The 18566-nt window shown below is 40.6% G+C and overlaps 3 long non-coding RNA genes across 5 annotated transcripts in view; 2 read left to right on the forward strand and 1 right to left on the reverse strand.

The window, feature by feature from the left end:
- Positions 1–2777, reverse strand: part of LOC144318295 (uncharacterized) — a 65304-nt gene extending 62527 nt beyond the window's left edge. Inside the window, exons 1-2 of one of the 3 annotated variants that reach the window (XR_013384143.1) lie at positions 2682–2777; positions 1614–1751 (exon numbers count right to left, since the gene is read on the reverse strand). This is a non-coding gene — a long non-coding RNA (uncharacterized LOC144318295). The remainder of the gene's footprint in view (positions 1–1613; positions 1752–2681) is intronic. The other 2 variants (XR_013384144.1, XR_013384148.1) reach the window with 2 other exon arrangements.
- Positions 2778–2809: 32 nt separating this feature from the next.
- The window catches only part of LOC144318297 (uncharacterized), a 44102-nt gene continuing 28345 nt past the window's right edge, over positions 2810–18566 (forward strand). The window contains exon 1 of the long non-coding RNA XR_013384154.1: positions 2810–2979. This is a non-coding gene — a long non-coding RNA (uncharacterized LOC144318297). The remainder of the gene's footprint in view (positions 2980–18566) is intronic.
- Positions 3602–18564, forward strand: LOC144318298 (uncharacterized). Its single transcript, XR_013384155.1, has 3 exons — positions 3602–3745; positions 5040–5257; positions 18439–18564. It is a non-coding gene; the product is annotated as an uncharacterized LOC144318298 (long non-coding RNA).

Genomic DNA, 18566 nt, shown 5'->3' on the forward strand with positions numbered 1-18566 from the left:
GATTCTGAGGACACTTGATCAAGGGGCTTGAACATAATGTTTGATAAGGAAAAGCTTATCAATTTGGGAGCACTCTCCCAAGATACACAATTTAACACCTTGGCAAGGACTTTGGAAGATAATATGAATATATGACTAGAATAACACCTAGAGCATGGTAAAAATGATGATCCCTACAAAGTGAGTTAGAATAATTACAACATATGGTTTAAAAAGTCAGGGTGAGGGTGGGGATAGGAAAAGACTCAGAGAAGGGAATCATAATAAAGTAGATATACTATGCAAGGTTAAAAAACTAACTAGAGCACTATACACCATGAAAGAACCCAAATGATACACCAATCACCAGAGTAATAAAAAAAAAAATGTACTGGGTGCCAATATCACTAAGAAGTTCAATGGTGGCTCTCCTCTGCATGCCAGGGGGAAATTCGAAGATTCCATTATAGTATTTGACTTATCAATAGCAGATGGATGATAGGATACTGCATTAAAGTCCAGATGCCAGACACCTAATGGACGTAATTATGGTAAGTGACAGAGTCAGAAGTGCAGGCCAGAGTGCCTGGACCTACAAAGGAAGTGTGGAAATGGCTAATTATAAATACCACCCCTGGGTGGGGGTACAGACAATAAATGAGCAGCCAACAAGGGTATTGGTCAATATACACAATCAAAAGATATCAAGGAAAGATAAATGAAGTGACACCTTGCAAAAATGAGAATCAAGAAGGAAGTCAGTCACCCTGATAAAAGGTCACAATTCCTTGCTCAGTTTCCAGGCCTTAGCCAGGTTTTTTTTTTTAAAAAAGCAGGGCACAAAATTTTTAGCTTTATTATCAGCTACTGAGCTATGAGATACAAACCAATCAGAAACATTAAAGTTGCTCGAAACAGGTGTTTACATTTACACTACACAGAAGCCAGAGTCCTATCTTTTGATCCCAATGCCATCCCTCTGGGGAAGGATGGCCTCAGCTAGGGGGGCAAAGGAACACGTTACGTTATAATAGTAAGAGTCTCATCCATCTAGGAAAGTAGTGAACCACAGCCACCATTTTAATGGGCACCAAAAACTTATCAGTTTTTAATCAGTTTTTAAAGGTTTTTAAAGAAATCAGTTTTTAAAGGTTCTCTTAATCATAAAGTTTTCAAATGAAAACAGGAACCCCTCTTCTGTGAGCATTCCAGCTCACTACCCAAGAGACTTGAGTACTTCTATTAAGGCAACTGGAAGCCCACCTTAGCCTTGAATGGTGACTTCTGCCCAGTATATGATCTGTCCTTTGTTTGCCAGTAAATGCAATCCAACAGAGCATGCTATGGGGAAAAACGGGAATTTATGCAGTGCTGCCCTCTGGTAAAAGGGGAACACAGCACTCAAAGCAAAAGGCCACAGAGGGCTCCCAAAGAATACAGTAGAACTAAGAGAAGCCTTCAACTTTCCAAAAAGACTTCACAACTGGATCCAGGTAGTCCAAGTAGAACAGTGCCCTGCAGCAAGGAGTAGTGTATATGCCAATGAGAGGACCCAGGTTCCAAGAACTGTTACAGTGGCTTCTAGAGTCAATCTCTCCCATTCATAGCACACCTTTGCTTTGATTTTTGCTCACCACAAATCCCTCTGTATCGAGGGGTTTATTTCTAAGTCTAGAACTTCAGCACAGGGCTGAGAGACTTCATGAGGTATTCTTCTCCATGTCCAGCCATCTTTGGCAGCTCTCCTTGTAATGCTTTCACCTTCCCACTCCCTGTGGGGAGACAGGACAGGTGATGAGAAAACCTGGACTCATACTCAAGGGAGATGGACACAAGCCCAGCTGCCAGGAGTCAGCTGCTCTGGCCTCATAGTCTCTAATCATTAGTCTCTTAGGAGCAGGAAAGAACTGGAAAGCAGCAGAATTTAGAGCAGGAAGATAGCCCAGAGGAAGAGCATGCCTGAGCCAGGTTTTAGACCCAGAACCTACTGACTGAAAAAGAAGGTGCACCCCAGGAATAAGGGCTTTCTATCACCACTCAAGAGTACATACTAATCATTCCCCCAAAGTGACCTATTGCCATTTACTTGAGTAGCTGTACACTGAAGGAAGGAGATTACCCAAACAGTGAGAGGACTCTCGGATACAAAGTATGAGTTGACATTGATGCCTAAAGTTGGTATCATAGTCTCACATTAGTATGAAGATATAGAAGGGCCAGGCAAAAAATGTGCCCCCTGCCTAGTAGTCTACCTACACCTAGGAGTTAGCACTGCTGACACCGAGAGTGCTTGGCCGTGGGGCAAGTGCTATTATAGTGGAGAAGGCCAAGTAGAAGGCTCTGAAATTGCTCCACACTCTAAGCTAAGAAAAGAAATGAAAAATAATGCTACATTTAGAGCAGATGACAGAAATCAGTGCCACTGTTACACCTAAAGGATGTAGGGTGTGGTGATTCTTATCAGAATAGCATTTTGTTCATAAGTCTGGCCCCTATAAAGAAACAGATGGATCCTAGAGGATGACAGTATGCTACTGCAAACTCAAAAAGTAGGAATCCCAATTGCAACTGCTATGTTAGATGTGTCATCTTTGCTAGAGCAGATTAACACAACCTCAGAACATGCTAGGCAGCTATTGATCTGGCAAATGAATACTTTTCCATCCCTATCAGAAAAGAGGATCAGAAATAGTTACACTCACTTGAACAGACAGCAGTACATATTTGTAGTCTTGCCCTAGGGCTTTGGGGAAAAGACAGACCATGGGCATCAAATGACCACACAGCCAGAACTTTCCATTGTGACCTGAGTTCCGTGAGACTCATGAAATCATAAAATTGGATGGGCCCAGCAGACGTTTATTTTAAATGGAAGTGGTACAGCCAGGAGTGAACACAAATAATTCTGGAGTGCAAGAACAAGCTGCAAGAGGAGGTAAGACACATGTCATCCACCACTGTCTCTGCACCAGCACTTCTCCCTCACCTGCACTGCAACAGGTAGGGCTCCCTGGAGATTCCTCAGGACCCATTAATGGATGAGAAGAGCCCGACGCTTTGTTCACAGGTCAGTCTGGTATAGGAGTGAAAGCTGACAAAGAACGGTGGCAGCAGTACCACCTCACTCAGAGGTATCCTTGATAGACAGTGATTACTGGAAATCCTCCCAAGAGGCAGAGCTTTGGGCAACATACAGGGTCACCTAGTTTATGTCAAAAGAAAAGTGACCTGGGATGCCTGGGTGGCTCAGCGGTTGAGTGTCTGCCTTTGGCTTAGAGCATGATCCCAGGGTCCAGGGATCCAGTCCTGGATCAGGTTCCCTGCGGGGAGCCTGTTTCTCCCTCTGCCTGTGTCTCTGTGTCTCTCATGAATAAATAAATAAAATCTTAAAAGGAAAGAAAAAGAAAAGAAAGAAAGAAAGAAAGAAAGAAAGAAAGAAAGAAAGAAAGAAGAAAGAAAGAGAAAGAAGAAAGAAAGAAAGAAAGAAAGAAAGAAAGAAAGAAAGAAAGAAAAAGAAAGAAAGAGAAAGAAAGAAAGAAAGAAAGAAAGAAGGAAGGAAGGAAGGAAGGAAGGAAGGAAGGAAGAAAGAAAGAAAGAAAGAAAGAAAGAAAGAAAGAAAGAAAGAGAAAGAAAGAGAAAGAAAGAAAGAAGGAAGGAAGGAAGGAAGGAAGGAAGGAAGGAAGGAAGGAAGGAAGGAAGGAAGAAAGAAAGAAAGAAAGAAAGAAAGAAAGAAAGAAAGAAAGAAAGAAAGAAAGAGTGACCCAAGGTAAGAGTATCATGGACTCACGGACAGTGGCAAGAATTTGGCTGATGAGCCAAGAGCCCGAAAAAAGAAAGCTAGGAATCTCAGGAACATGGAGTTCCAGAAAAGAAGGATTATTTCTAATAATCTAAGAGATTATCTTATCTCTAAGATAAGATAAGATTAGATCTTATCCAGAAAAGAAGGATCATTCCTAATAGTCTAGGAGATTATCTTATCTCTAAGATAAGATAAGATTAGATCTAATCTAATCTCTAGAGAGCACAAAATGATTATAATCTACTGAGATTATAGTGTAGCTCACTCTTCGCCTGTCCAATCCTTCTTCCTGCCCTCCCTCCCCCACACGCTGAAGCCAAGAACACAACTTTATACATCTCCAGCTCAGAGTCCACTCCCTGGGAGGCAGACATTACCTAAAACATTGAAATCCCAACTTTGTTCTCAGCTAAATCCCCAGTGCCTAGTTCTGTCTGACACAAATGCCAGGTTCTCAGTAAATATTTGTTGAATAAATGATTGAACCCCAAAGAAACTGATTTGCCAAGGCCCATGACAGAACTACTTCTGAGTTCTGTACCCTCCTGTAAATTCTTGCCTTCTTGGCTCTAATGCAGGTCTCAGTAGCCCGAGGAAGACCCAAATGGTGAGGGTAAGAGGATCATCTCGCTACACTTTGTCAGTCCCAAACGGACTGTGTGTACAAACACACACACACACACACACACACACACCCTAACTCAAAGAGACCTACATATTTGTCTGCATTTTGGACAGCTAGACTGAATACTAATAATTTGTAAAATCATCAGTAACATAAAAATGTCATTATTAAAGAGAGTTACTGGACTTCCATTCTCAGTAAATCATCATAGGAAAAAACTAGCATTTCTTAGAGAATTAGATGTTTTCATATACACAAAATAGAAGTTACGTGTTGTCATTCAGTATTCCGGACTTAAAACTTTCATGGATGCTCAAATGCAACATATCAGTAAAGTTGAAAATGTGGTTCGCGCTGTACAAACAATTTCTTTTCATATACCCCACAAAATAGAAATTTACATTTTCTTAAAATATAAGTAATGTTGGTTACAAAATCATACACCGAAGAGAAAACCAAAAGGGAGCTTGAAAAATGTTCTTGGTGAAATTAGACGTCATGCACAACAGCATTCTTCCTAAATGTAAGGAATTAACTACCTGCTTTTTTGCCAAATTCTCTTCCTAACTTGCTTTCGTGTCCCACTTGCCTGAAAAGAGAAAGAACTGAATGTTCTGCCCATGCCATTTGTAGGATATTGAAAATTCTAATTTTCATCAAAATAACTTCCTATGTAGAAGGACCAAAACAACCGGATTGAAGAGAACAATTTAATAGAACCGTGTTGACCCAATCTGGGTACAGGAAAGTGCTAGTGACTTCCAAAGTGCCCGAAGCCTGTTGAGGCAGCAGCAGCAGCAGAAGCCTGACTTGGTATTCTCACGTACAACCTAGTCATCTGGGACACCGAGGTGACAGCCTTCTTATTCTTTAAATTTATTTTATTTTATTTATTTATTCTTAATTTGCTTTTAGTGTAGTTTGATCTGCCAACATATAGTATAACACCCAGTGCTCATCCCATCAAATGCCCCCCTCAGCGCCTGTCACCCAGTCACCCATCCCCCCGCCCACCTCACCTTCCGCAACCTTCTGTTTGTTTCCCAGAGCTAGGAGTCTCTCATGGTTTGTCTCCCTCTAATTTTTCCCACTCAGTTCCCTCCTTTCCCTTATAATCCCTTTCACTATTTCTTATATTCCCCATATAGTGGCAGCCTTCTGAGTGTCCACTAGAGATGGTACACAGTAATTCATATATTCCAGTATTTGCAGTCTGAATCATTGCTAAGTTTTAAGGTAAATTCTAAATTCTATTGTTGGTTCATCTTTCACTTATCTGTTTAATTGTCAAAGTATTTTATCACATTTGCTAGGTTATAAAACAAATACATACTGTAAAAAAATGCTAAAGATAGAAAGTTATAGTTTTTCCCCTTCGTTCCCCATTTCAATTCATATGTCAACATTATGAACAGGCAATGTTGGCGGGGGGAGTGGAAGTATATAAATATTTTTATATGCATTGATTTTTATATAAATGAGATCATAAAATCAACCCTAATAGTCCCTAATTAGGCATGACAGATGGGTATCCCTGAGACCACCATTTGGTAATTGCAAAACAGATATCATAAAAATACATTAAGAGAAAGAAAACTGCCTGATAGCAGCCGGATTCTCCTCGCTCCTCTACCTAGCAGTTTCATTAGATTTGAGGAATTCTCTGAGGTCAAAAAGAGATTAGATGTGTGAACAAGAAATATGACATTTTATTTCTAAACAATCCATCTGCAGAATTGGAATTTGACGTGAAATCCTGCTCAATTAAAGAACGAGTTAAATATAGTATTTTGCAAATAACAAACAGGTGTTGGTGAATATACTGTATTCTGCTTCTGTTAAAAATGCAAAACAGAAATAAAATATATGCTTAACTGCTTTAACTCTTTTAATTTTGTTTCCTGAAGCCATATATCATCTGGCTTGGTGATTGATGATATCATTTAAATTCAATCCCCCCCCCCAAAAAAAAAATAGTCCATTAGGTTGCAAATAAAATTGTCGTATTTTCCACTTACAAAAAAAAAAGGTAGGAAATGAATAAATTAGTAGGCTAACATCTCCCCTCAGGGAATCTTGCATTAAGTCTTTTTAAAGTAATGAGCAGTGTGGTGGAATCCACGGTGTATCCATGCTAGTAGGTAGCCTGGGGGAAATGGTTCAACCTCCTTGGGCCTCATTCTCCTTGTCTGTAAAGTGGGGGTAAAAAACCAAAACCAGAAAAGTCCCCCCCAAAGACCCCCAAACCACAAAAACCTCAAAGGTGACTTTAAAGACCAGAAAAAGATAGGAGCCATGAAATGGCACTGTAAAACATAATGGCATCATTAATAGTGGTTCATCATAAAATAAAATCTTGTCATCCCTCTTTGTTTTTATTTGACTTCCTCAGGAACCCCAAATCTAGAATGTGTTTATTTCTCTTCTTTTTCTTAATTTGCAAGGGAAAGTATGAATTTTGAAGATATCACATTCCTCTGGGTTTTACCTGCAAATGTAAAGTACTAATAGGTATCCATCTAGTCAATCAACACATCTTTGCTGAGGCTCTCCCGTGTGCTCTGTGTTGCATCAAGTGTTGGAAGGCGAGAGGACACCCAGAGCCACGTCGATTCGCAGGACTTTATGAAATAGAATCGCGTTATGCAAAGCCTGCCTTCCTCATAGATGGTCCTGAACATTTGAGTCGTCCTTTTAAAAGGTCTGAAGCTTCTTTTTCTCTGTCCTCCTGTGTTGCTTCTATAGGGCTCTCTGCCTGCCTGGCCATCCTGGAGGCAGACCCACCTGGCCACAGCGGTGGGCTCCTTGGTCCTGGTTGAGTTCCGTGGAGTGGAGACTTACAGGAAGCGAGGGTGAGGTTGAGGTAGTTTCTCAGCCCCCGCCTGTGGGGTGGCTGTGTGCCCCAGCTGAAGATCACAGCTTCTTCTCTGTTTCTGTTCTGGGCATTACTCCTATCTCCACCCTTGCTAACCTAGGAGTATCAATAGTATCTGGGCACTGTTTTTCCCTTTAGGCTTTTCCTGCCCCTTATGCACTTTTGGAAATACTCTCTTTACTAGACTCTTCTCAAATTACTTAACTTAAATGGGTTTCTGTTAGCTGCCAAAACCCTGACCCATACAATCTCCTACCTCCAACCTCCCATCCACCTCTCCATACCGCCTGCCCGTTCCCAATTCTAGGTACTTCTTGGTTTGGCATCTCTATACCAGTGACACAGGAACTTAGAGACCTCTTAAAATACATGTATGGCTTCTCAAGGGTTCCTGGATACCAGTGTGAAAAGCACAGGTTTGTCCAGTATTCGCCCACACACTCCCCCAAATAAGAACCCACTGTGTTAATCCTTTCTTTATTTAAAGGAATACTCTCTGGGGATCTCTGGGTGGCTTGGCAGTTTGGTGCCTGCCTTTGGCCCAGGAAGTGATCCTGGGGTCCCAGGATTGAGTCCCACATCGAGTGACTTGCATGGAGCCTGCTTCTCCCTCTGCCTGTGTCTCTGCCTCTCTCTCTCTCTCTCTCTCTCTGGGTCTCTCATGAATAAATAAATAAATCTTAAAATAAATAAATAAATAAATAAATAAATAAATAAATAAATGCAATCTTATTAGGTAGAAGTCAAAATAAAAATTATATGCTATGTTTTGTTTTTGTAATTTGTTATGTATTACAAAATCCTAATGGTCTATAATACATAATTTCTTAGGACTGAAAACAAAACACAGAGTTGAACCCAGTGCTTTCATTTTACAAATGAACGAACTAAAATTTCTAGAACTTAGGTGATTTAGTCCAGACCATGCAACTTTCATTGGCCAAAGCTACAGTCTGCTTCCTGAGTCCTAATCCAATGCTATGTTTCTGCCAAACACCGTACCCAGCTTACACTATCTTACATAGAAAATAATGAGAAATAAAATGTCATGTGCCTGAATAGGAAGACTTTTCTAAGAATCTGTTCCTAAAGGCAGGGAAGAAATTATAGACTTTTGAGATATTAGGGCTAGAAGACACTTGCAGACTCTCCCTGAATTGATAGGCAGAGAATCAGAGCCCCAGGAAAGATCAGTATCTTGTACTTCCCATGTTTCCTGAAGTATTTCCTTAGCATTTCCCCCATCACTTTCAGGATCTCGAAGGGAACTTTGAATAATTTCATAGCCAGAGTGTCTCTATAAATCTGTTATTATTCATCGTGATAGGATTTCAAGACTCAAAGAGGTAGTAAGATACAGAATAATGAAAAAGCAAAATATGCCATCTGATAGAGAATATCTTAAGAGCTAACGTGTAAGTTGAAATATGAGTTAGTGGCTTGATGACAACTGACAGAGGCTCTCTGAAAGAGGACATCCTTGACCAGTGAGCTTGCAAAGTCAAGGTACCTGCGGTAATGTACTGTTCTATCAGCGTGCACCCTGGCGCAAACGTTTGTTTGCATGGGATGCCATCACCTGTGCAAGACATTCGAGATAAAGTTTTCAATCTCTGTCTGAGGCAGAAGCAACTGCCATTCAATGTGCAGGAATACTTTCTCAGTGTCAAAAGATGCTATTAACACTGAGCTGGCATCATTTTTCATCTTAAAGAGGATATTAAATAAGCACAGTAAATTCACACAGGTGAGCCTACATGTACCAGCCATAAAACAGCACATTGTTCGGCTTGAATTCTTTTATTAATGCTTATTCTGTGAGTCAATTGGCCAATAACTTTGCCAAATTGTTGATATCTATATTGAGGAAGGCCATGAAATCGATGCCCATGGCTCCCACTATGATAAAACCAGCTCTAATTTTCTTCTTCTGCTATTATCAGCGGGTTCACTGGAATTTGGACAGAGGCCCTTGAGTTTTGTCCTCAGATGTCCCTTTCAAACAGCTCAGGGCTACTCACCCCCTTGTAGCTCGTCATTACCCTTTACTCACCTCTAGAACAGAAGGACCTCTATGAGCACAGGCATTTGCTCAGTCAGGTTGGAACTTCTCTAATAAAACAAGAGATGGGAGGAGAAGGAAAAGGTGAGGTGTCTCCAGGTCAGAGACCCTACTGAGGTAATTCATAGACTAGGGTGGTGATTGGAATGGATGACCCCCAAGGTCCCTTTAAACCTTCTAATCTGGTTTAGTACCATAAGATATGTCTCTGCCATGGTCTGCAGATTGATTTGATGAACGTAATCCACAGAGGTTTGCTGCAGAATAATCTACACTTCTGAGTCTCACTGCAAAACACTCCTGCCCCCCCTACCCCATTCTATCCTCCATCCCGAATGGCAGCGTTAGGATTTTGAGACTTCTCTTGCCAAGGGAGGGTAGGCAGAAGATGGCAGAGGACTTCTTAGGCCTATTTGAAAACCCCCAAATTCCTCCTTCTATTTGAAACCCCAAAACTGGCTGAAAAATCTAGAGAGAGTCCAAGAGTGCAGCCCATGGATCGTGCTGGAATGTTTGACCCAGGTTAGTGTAGAGTGAGGGCCATGAATTCTTAGTTCTGGGTCTGAATCCTGGTAGAACCTTAGCCAACTGACTAAACTTTCTGAGAGTGCTTTCATCTAGAAAATTGAATTCATCTAGATATTTACTCAGTAGGGTGAATGTAGGGTTAAAAGAGATCATACATGAGGCTTGCACTGAAGTTCGGTTTTAGCCCTGGGGTGTAACCAAATCCTGGCACTCAACTTCAACATCGCCGTGATAATTAGAAGGTATAATGGACAATTTACCTCCTTCATCATCATTTCTGGCATCCCCAACCTTGAGAGTGATCAATGATTGTGTGTTCTCATCAGTTACACAAGATCAATATGACACACGACAAGACTGACAATAAGGGGAAGTTCTATTCAGACTCATCATTAATCTATGAATATTTACCTTCTAGTATAGGTAAATTATTCCTGACTCTGCTTTATCTTTCTACCTAGTCCTTATGACTAGCTGGCTAAATACTATAGTAATATTTACGTGTCATTTATAAATTGTCCATCTCCCTAACTACGTAAGCTACACCAGCGCAGAAATTTCATTTGTCCGCTGAAGTATACCAAATGCCTAGTACGGTGCCAGGCCTTCATAGGTGTGCTGCAAATGATTGTTGAATGAATGAACATGCAGCAGGTTCTAATCCCTATCCTCACACTCAGGTCTGCAAGAATAAACATTTTCTTTGGTTTTCTATAACTGATTGATCTCCTCTTCACCAGATTAACAGTATGAGATTCAGCTCCATTTTTCTTTCTTTCTTTTCTTTCTTTCTTTCTTTCTTTTTCTTTCTTTCTTTCTTTCTTTCTTTCTTTCTTTCTTTCTTTCTTTCTTCTTTCTTTCTCTCTCTCTCTCTCTTTCTTTCTTTCTTAAAGAGAGTGTGAGCACAAGTGGGTAGGGAGGGGCAGAGGGAGAGGGAGAGAGAAAATCTTAAGCAGACTCCACACTCAGCTCAGAGCCTGATGCAGGGCTCAATCTCATGACCCCTGAGATCATAACCTGAGCTGAAATCAAAAGTTGGATGCTTAACCGACTGAGCCACCCAGGCAACTCTCAGCCCCATTTTTCTATGGTGGAGTCACCCATCACCCATACCATCTGAGGCCTTGTGTAGTATCAAGGTATTAGAGGGTGGGCACCACGTCCTCACATCCATCTTTCCATGGTAAGACCCACAGAAATATGCTCTCTGGTCACCTCTGAGTTATTCTTTCTATTCCCCTAGACTTCTATGGATCTAGAGGTACCCTTTCTGCTACTTATGGCCCCTCCTGGACACACAGGAATCATTTTTCAGCTTTCATGCCATACTAGAACTTAGAGGAATTTTGAGTGTCTAAGGTTTATTTTGCCAAGATATAATACAGTCTCTTCTCTTCCTTGTCACCTACCCAGGACTCTACCCACGAGAGGGCTAACAGACCCTCCGTTTTCAGATCGTACAAAGACATCTTCACTTTCCAGGGACCTCACCCCGTTGGCCTGGGGCTGGGCTCAGAGAACAGGACACACAGAATTTCTCAGGGACTCATTGGTGCTTCTTGTTTGACTATCTCCTATCTCCAGTGACAGAGTTTTTGTCCAGTCTTTACTGGACAGCCTGAGAATTTTCTCAGAGCCCGTACTTTTGAGTTTGAAAGTCAGTTTTAAAACAATTCCCTTTTCTCTGTTCCGTGTAGCCACTTTCTTCTTCTGAGCCAGTGAACACGAATCAATTTCGTTGGTCAAAACATGGCAGAAGGGCCAAGGAACAGGAGGAAATACGAGGAGAAAGCAATAATTAGCATTACCAAACCATTATAACGTGTCACACACGCACGCGCCCACACATACACAGTAAATTTAAAAATACCAGTCCAGGTGTTTCAGCCTCTCAGTGAAAAATCTCCATCCTTGTCTTATTTGGGAAATGGTAGATCAATGTACATAAGAACTCTCAAACCAGCTTTTTAATAAAGTTGTCTACATAATGCCAACAATATATATAAATAGACACAGACCCAAACTTTTAACATCTGGGCACCACATCAGGGGGCAGCCCCTGCTCATCCTCCCCAACCTGCTTAACCATCACCTCCTCTGAGAAACCTTTCCTAGTTCTCTACCCATCCCAAAAATGTCTCCAGTAACCTCCTTAGTGTTCCTCATGGCATCCTATTGCGTTTAGTCGATTAAGCTAGGCTGCAAGTGACAGCAGCAAACTGAAAAGAACAGTGGCTTAAACAAAAGATAGGTTGACTCTTCTCTCATGTAGATGAAACTGGGAGGTAAGACACCCAAAGCTGGAAGCTGGCCTCACTCTTACCAAAGATCTAGGTGCAGTGGTAAATCTGCTTTGGGGCCAAACTCCTCTGTTTCACCTGACTCCCACCGCAGGTCCCAGCTGGAAGCTCCAGCTCCCACATTCCAGACAGCAGAAAAAGAAAAGGAGGCAGTAAAGGAATATCCCTTTACCTTCAGGAAACATCCCAGACATCACACACAGAACTTATTCTCTCCCACTGCCTGTAACTTAATTGCAAGGGCACACCCCACCCAGTAAATGGAGGTCGTGAAAGAGTATTTTAGTTGAAGGGCAATGTTCCCAACATAAACTTAGGTTCTCTATTTTTATCTTTTTTTTTTTTTTGTAAGAAAGAGGAACAGCTAGATACTAGAAGGCATCTGGCAGTTTCTTCCACTCTTTCTTGTGCAACAGTTAACCACCACACTGATTCCCTGTCTTCTCAAGCAGATAGCAAGTTCCTTGAAGAAAATAAATAAATAAAACAGTGTCTCATTCATCTTTCTTTCCCACATGCTAGCCCAGGGCCTGACTGGAGTTACACTCAATAAATGTTTATTAGTAAAGGAGAATTTGAAGCACCTGCAATGTACCAGGCATTTGATAGATGTAGTCTCTAGTTCGTAATTAAAATACAAAGCAAAACCCAACAAAAATATGCTTAAGAAGAACCTGTTTCCATTGCCTTTTATAAAAAATAAGAAACAGGCTCAGAAATATGAAGTAACTTACACAAGATCTCAGATCCTGTGAGTGGCAAAGAAAAGAAAGGGCTTCCTGACTCTAAATGTATATACTCTTCCTACTATGTGGGCTCCCTTACCTGCTGCTTCCAGGCTTTTCTTCCCCGTCATAATGTGACAGTACCAGGGAGGCAACACAGGTTTAGAAACCTCAGTTTAGTGACCCAAGGGCCACTCCCATGGACAAAAGTAAGAGTAATGCATCCTAGGCTCTGAGGGGGAAAGCATGGTACATCTTTTTAATTCACCAAGAAAACCCTCCCCCATTTGATCTCTCATGTTACCAATACTCCATCCATTCCTTCACTCCAAGCCTTACTCCCAGGGTCAACCATGTTCTGTCCTGCCTTGATGACTGCTTACTTCCTTTGCATGGAGTTTTGCTCATCCTAGTATCTTAGGATGAGGAGGGATTCAGTCCCTAGACCACCAAAAGTGATGTTTACAGAGTCCATTCTTATCCAAGATTTCTGCCCCACTTAGAGAGTCTCTGATTGCTATCCTTGGCTCTCACCATTGCTATGGTCACAAAAACATAGATCCTCTTACCCTCCTACTATCCATCTTGATACTGCCTTAAAATAGCTCACTATCTAAAAATCTATTCCCTCAAATCCACTGATTTAATAAATTCTATTTCTATTAATATAACACAAATTATCTCTAAGCATATGTAACCACATAATTTTGTCTTTATAAACCCTCTAACCAAATACATTTTATATGCTTATTAATTAAACTAATAAAATTCCCAATAAAATTTCATACTAATCTATATTATATATCACATCACTCTCTTTTGCCTTTCTAACAGAGAAATTCTTGTATATCTTTAGAATATGATTATACAACTAGAATTAGTCACAGATCAGGATTAGAGTGTAAGATCTTTAGAGGAATGGACTAACTGAATGTCATCAATGTCTATATTCTGTGGCCCTCTCCTTGCCATGCATCATATCAGTTATGGCTTATTCCTCAGATCCACGTGGATCCATCAGTGAATCAGGCCCCAGCTCTAAATGTTCATTGGATGCTATTCAGCAGCAAATTACAATGTTATAAATATAAACAATATTATAGCCTTATGGTCAATAATGCAGAGTGCTTTTCCTTCTTTCCAAAATAGGTCTTTTTAAGAAAACAATTTGGCTTAGGTAAAGAAGGTTTTGTTCATGTGTGGGTCCTGCATTTTCTGACCAAGCCAAGTGCTTATGAATGACATTTTACGAACATTTTTCTCATGAGAACAGTGAACTGCCCACCCAAGGGTGGGCATGTTTCATTTCCCTCAGCAAGTGCTTATGGGGGCCCTGCCATCATCTCATAAAAACTTTAATCACAGCCAACAAGGGACAAATCCAAATACCCTGGGCATCCCCTAGGCACAGAGTTGAGACACAAATCTCAGGGCCTTTCAGGGCCTGGAATCCGGAATAGGTCTGGAAACCCTAAATTTTAAAAGAAGAATTTGAAACCATAAAAACAATTCTATCTTAACTAAATTCAAGAAATATGTATTGAGTGCCTGCTACACACTCAAAACAATACTAGGTATCAGAAACACATAGATGGGAAGACCTACTTCACACCATCGATGTGTTTACAGACTACAGAGGGAGATAGAGCTACTCATAATTAGCTAACGCATGTCATTCTGTGCCATGCATTCCAATAAAGGCATAAGAATAATAAGAGCAAGAATACAAATATAAATACAAACACACGAATGGCTAATATTTGCAGAGTGCTTGCTGTGAGCTTGAAATGCATCATCTGGTTTATTCCTCATGGCAACCTATAAGGTACAAGTCAGTACTCTCCATTTTGCAAACAAGGAAATGCTATTGAGATGAACAGAACAACAAACTCTGCCTTCAGGCACTGAGAAAGGCTTCATGGAGGAAGTAACATTTGTTGGGATCATCAAATCTGGTTCCTGGTATAGCCCCCAGCAGGCAGCGATGGAACTTCATAATAAAGTCACTAATAGAAATTACATACTGGGGGATTTCCGATGCAATTGCTAATGGGGAAACTGCCTCTACTAGATGACTAAATATGTTGTTCTGGGTCATTAAAATTGTATTATGCATATGCTGAGGTTGGGATTAGCTAAAACATTATAGAGGGCTGCTAATCTGATCACTAGACCATGTTCGGTAAATTTGTTCAGGGATGAGCCAAAGTTAAAAGTATAAAATCCAGCTGTAAATAAGGAAATAATTGGACTGCCTGCATCCGTTGATGGGAGTCTGTGGCCAGCTGGAAGCTTTTTAAAAATTTATTTTTCATGAAATATTTCATACATTCAAAAAGTATGTCTAGTGAATAGCTAAGGTATAAAGAATGATTAAGTGAGCATCCGTATGCCCAAGCCAGCCTAAGAAATAGCAATCTACTAATTCTGGCAAAGCCCCTGATATCTTCGCCCATTAGTTTTTTCTTATTTTTTGCCTCTCCACCAACAATTACAGCTTTTAAAAATAGTTTTATTACATATGCAGGTAGCCCAGAAATATATGCTACTCATTTTTGTACATCTGAACTTTATTAAGTGCAATCCTTTGTGATTTACTTTCTTTACTCCACGTAATGATTTTGGTTCTCATCATGTTGAAGCATGAACCTGCCTTCAATCATCTTCATTTCTACATGGTATACAAATTATTGATCCATTCTCTTGTCTGGGGACATTTGAATAGACATTTGCATAAACACAGTATGGATATTTTTATATTTTATGCACGTGAGCAAGAATTTCTCTACATATGTATACACCTGAGAACGAAATTATTGGGTAATAGGATAAGTTTTGTTCAAGTTTTTAAGATAATGTCAAATAATGTTCCAAAGTTGTTGTACTGATTTACACTCTCACATTCTCAGCAGGTCTAATATGGTCCAACTTTTGTCAGTCTAATGGGTATAAGACACAGATACAATGTCATTTAAATTTGGGTTTCTCTGGTTACTAATCAGGTTAAATGTTTTCATATATTTATGAGCAGCAGGGGTACTTGTTCTGTAGAATGTCTTTTGCCCATTTTCTTTTAGGTTTTCTTTTTATTTGTCTGTCTACTGATACACATCAAATGTTATGTTAATATAACCAAATTTATTTCTTTTCCTTAATTGCTTATATTTTGTGTGAACTGTTTAAACATATTTCCCTACCTGAGGTAAAGATTTTATCCTATATTCTCTTTTAGAAACTTTAAAATTTTTTTCACCTTTATTTTATTTTAATTTTTTTTTTAGATTTTTATTTATTCATGAGAGACACAGAGAGAGGCAGAGACATAGGCAGAGGGAGAAGCAGGGTCCATGCAGGGAGCCCGGTGTGGGACTCGATTCCCAGACCCAGGATCATGCCCTGAACCAAAAGCAGACACTTAACCGCTGAGCTACCCAGGCGTCCCAATTTTTTTCACTTTTAAACTTTTAATTCACCTGAACTAGATTTGTTTAGAATATAACAGAGGCCCAATCTGACCTGTTTCCACAGGGATAACTAATTGTCCCAACACCACCCATTGCATGTCTCATTTTCCTCCTGGGTCTGCGACGTGAGCTCTGCAGAGTCAGGCTTCTGTTCCAGGCTCTTCATTCGGTTTAGGTGATCTCTTTGTGTGGCCAGCTCTCCACCAAACTAACAGAAAGCTTGAATACAAACCCTTATAGCTGGTAGGTGAAGTTCCCTACATTTTTCTTTTTTTCAAGCTGTTTTTGGCTGTTTGTTTGCCCTTTCCTCTTCCATATACACTTAGATGCTATCTATCAAATTTCATCAAGAATTCAATTGCTATTTTCACAGATCAATTATGGAAAACCTTATCACCTTATCTAGAAACATGTCGTGTCTCCATTTATTTAGGTCTTCATTAATGTCTTTCAGTAAAATTGTGTGCTTTTCACATAAAAGGCCAACATCTTTTGTTCTATTTCTTCCTCAGTATCATATTTTTTGTTATTTTTAAATGTATTTTATTTAAAGTTAATAATACTTTATTGGTTGCTATTCTGTGGCTATGCAGTCGATTGTATATCTAGCAATCTTATTGGATTCTCATGGGGGGTGTGTGTGTGTAAATTAGGTCTTCTACTTGGACAATTTCTATGTCATCTCTGAATAATTCGTTTTGTTTATTTCTTTCCACTCGTGGCAACTTTTAGTTCTTTTTCTTACCTTACCTCAATGGCTAGAGCCTCTAGTACAATTTTGAATAAAAGTTACTGCACTTGGCTTCAAAAAAGTGGGATTAAATCAGTACACTACTTGCACAGGAGCCGTGCTAACATTCTTGGGCTCACTCCATTGTTAATGTATGAGCTGCCAGAGTGAGACACAGCTAAATTCTGCTCTCCCGGGTGGCAACTGGCACCCCCTGGGTGGACACGCAGGGACCCAAGGAGCTGATTACACGGGTGAGCTCTGCTTTCCAAGGAGGGACTGTTTCCAAGGCTATGAGTTCCAGCCCCCAGACTAGAATTGGCCCTTTGACCATATCTCCTCCCTCCAACCCACCTCATCTCATAAGCAGCCATGCCATTTGTCTGTTTTCTCACTTCAACTACTTTGAAAAGTGAGGCAACATTTCTGACACAAGGTGAGCAGTAGGAGATCTCAGGTGAACGGACTGTCAATCCTCCGAAGGACCAAATTTGCATTAGGTACTAATACACTAATGCATTTGATTATCTTGCTAGCCCCAGATGTATCACCTTTATTACCTAAGTAACCAAGTGAATGCGCTTGGGCCTTTCAGCATGCAGTCTCTTGCCTTTCCTTCTAAATCCCTATTAGACAAATTGGAATTTCAGCAGCCAGGGACAGATTTTGGTCCATGCTACTTTTTCGGGGCTTATTAGAGTGAAATTGAGCATTGCAGTTTAAACTCCAGTCGGTATACAATTTATTGCATAAACGGGGACACTGAGTGAAGAGGGTGCTAAGTAGAGGAGATGCCTGAACGCAGGCATAAACCAGGCTCTCCTGGAAAACCCAGACTAGTCGCCCACTGCAGCTCTCCTCCTTCCATAAATGCCATTCCCTTCCCCAGCTCCTCTCCCCCAAGAAAGTTCCTCCCATCAGGTCTTGTCCCTAATTCAAATGTCTCTCAGTTCCACCTTGTAAGGGAGCCATCCGGCCACCATCCAACATGCCAGGCCACAGCAAGCTGGGAAGCCTCCAAAAAGCACAGCTTAGGTGATTTGAAAGAAACTCCGACTGACCTCAGATGCTGTGTTCCAATCCTTTGTAGTGTTGCAGATAAGGCCCTAATCTTCTCATCAGTTCTCTTTCTTCCAAATTACATTATCCAAATTTCCTGTTACAGTGGATGGCATACGTTACTTAACACACACATCCACACACATAACATAAATGATGTATTTGTCCTTGATCAGGGAATGTGCTGTAAACAGCACCACATCAAGTGGCGTCTGGGGGATGCATTTCGTGCTTTATTGGTGACAATCAGGGGAAAGCATCTCAGTCACTTTTTTTTTTTTTTTTTCAGTTATTTTTCAAAGAGCTTTTAAATGGGTTTCCAGCTTATTCTGCCAAACTGACAGGACTGCTGGGCAACTCGTCTCTGAATACCTCCATCACAAGCCAACATCATTCTACACCACAGCTATCACTAAT

This window comes from Canis aureus, chromosome 8 (genome assembly GCF_053574225.1).
Source record: "Canis aureus isolate CA01 chromosome 8, VMU_Caureus_v.1.0, whole genome shotgun sequence".
Classification (NCBI taxonomy): domain Eukaryota; kingdom Metazoa; phylum Chordata; class Mammalia; order Carnivora; family Canidae; genus Canis; species Canis aureus.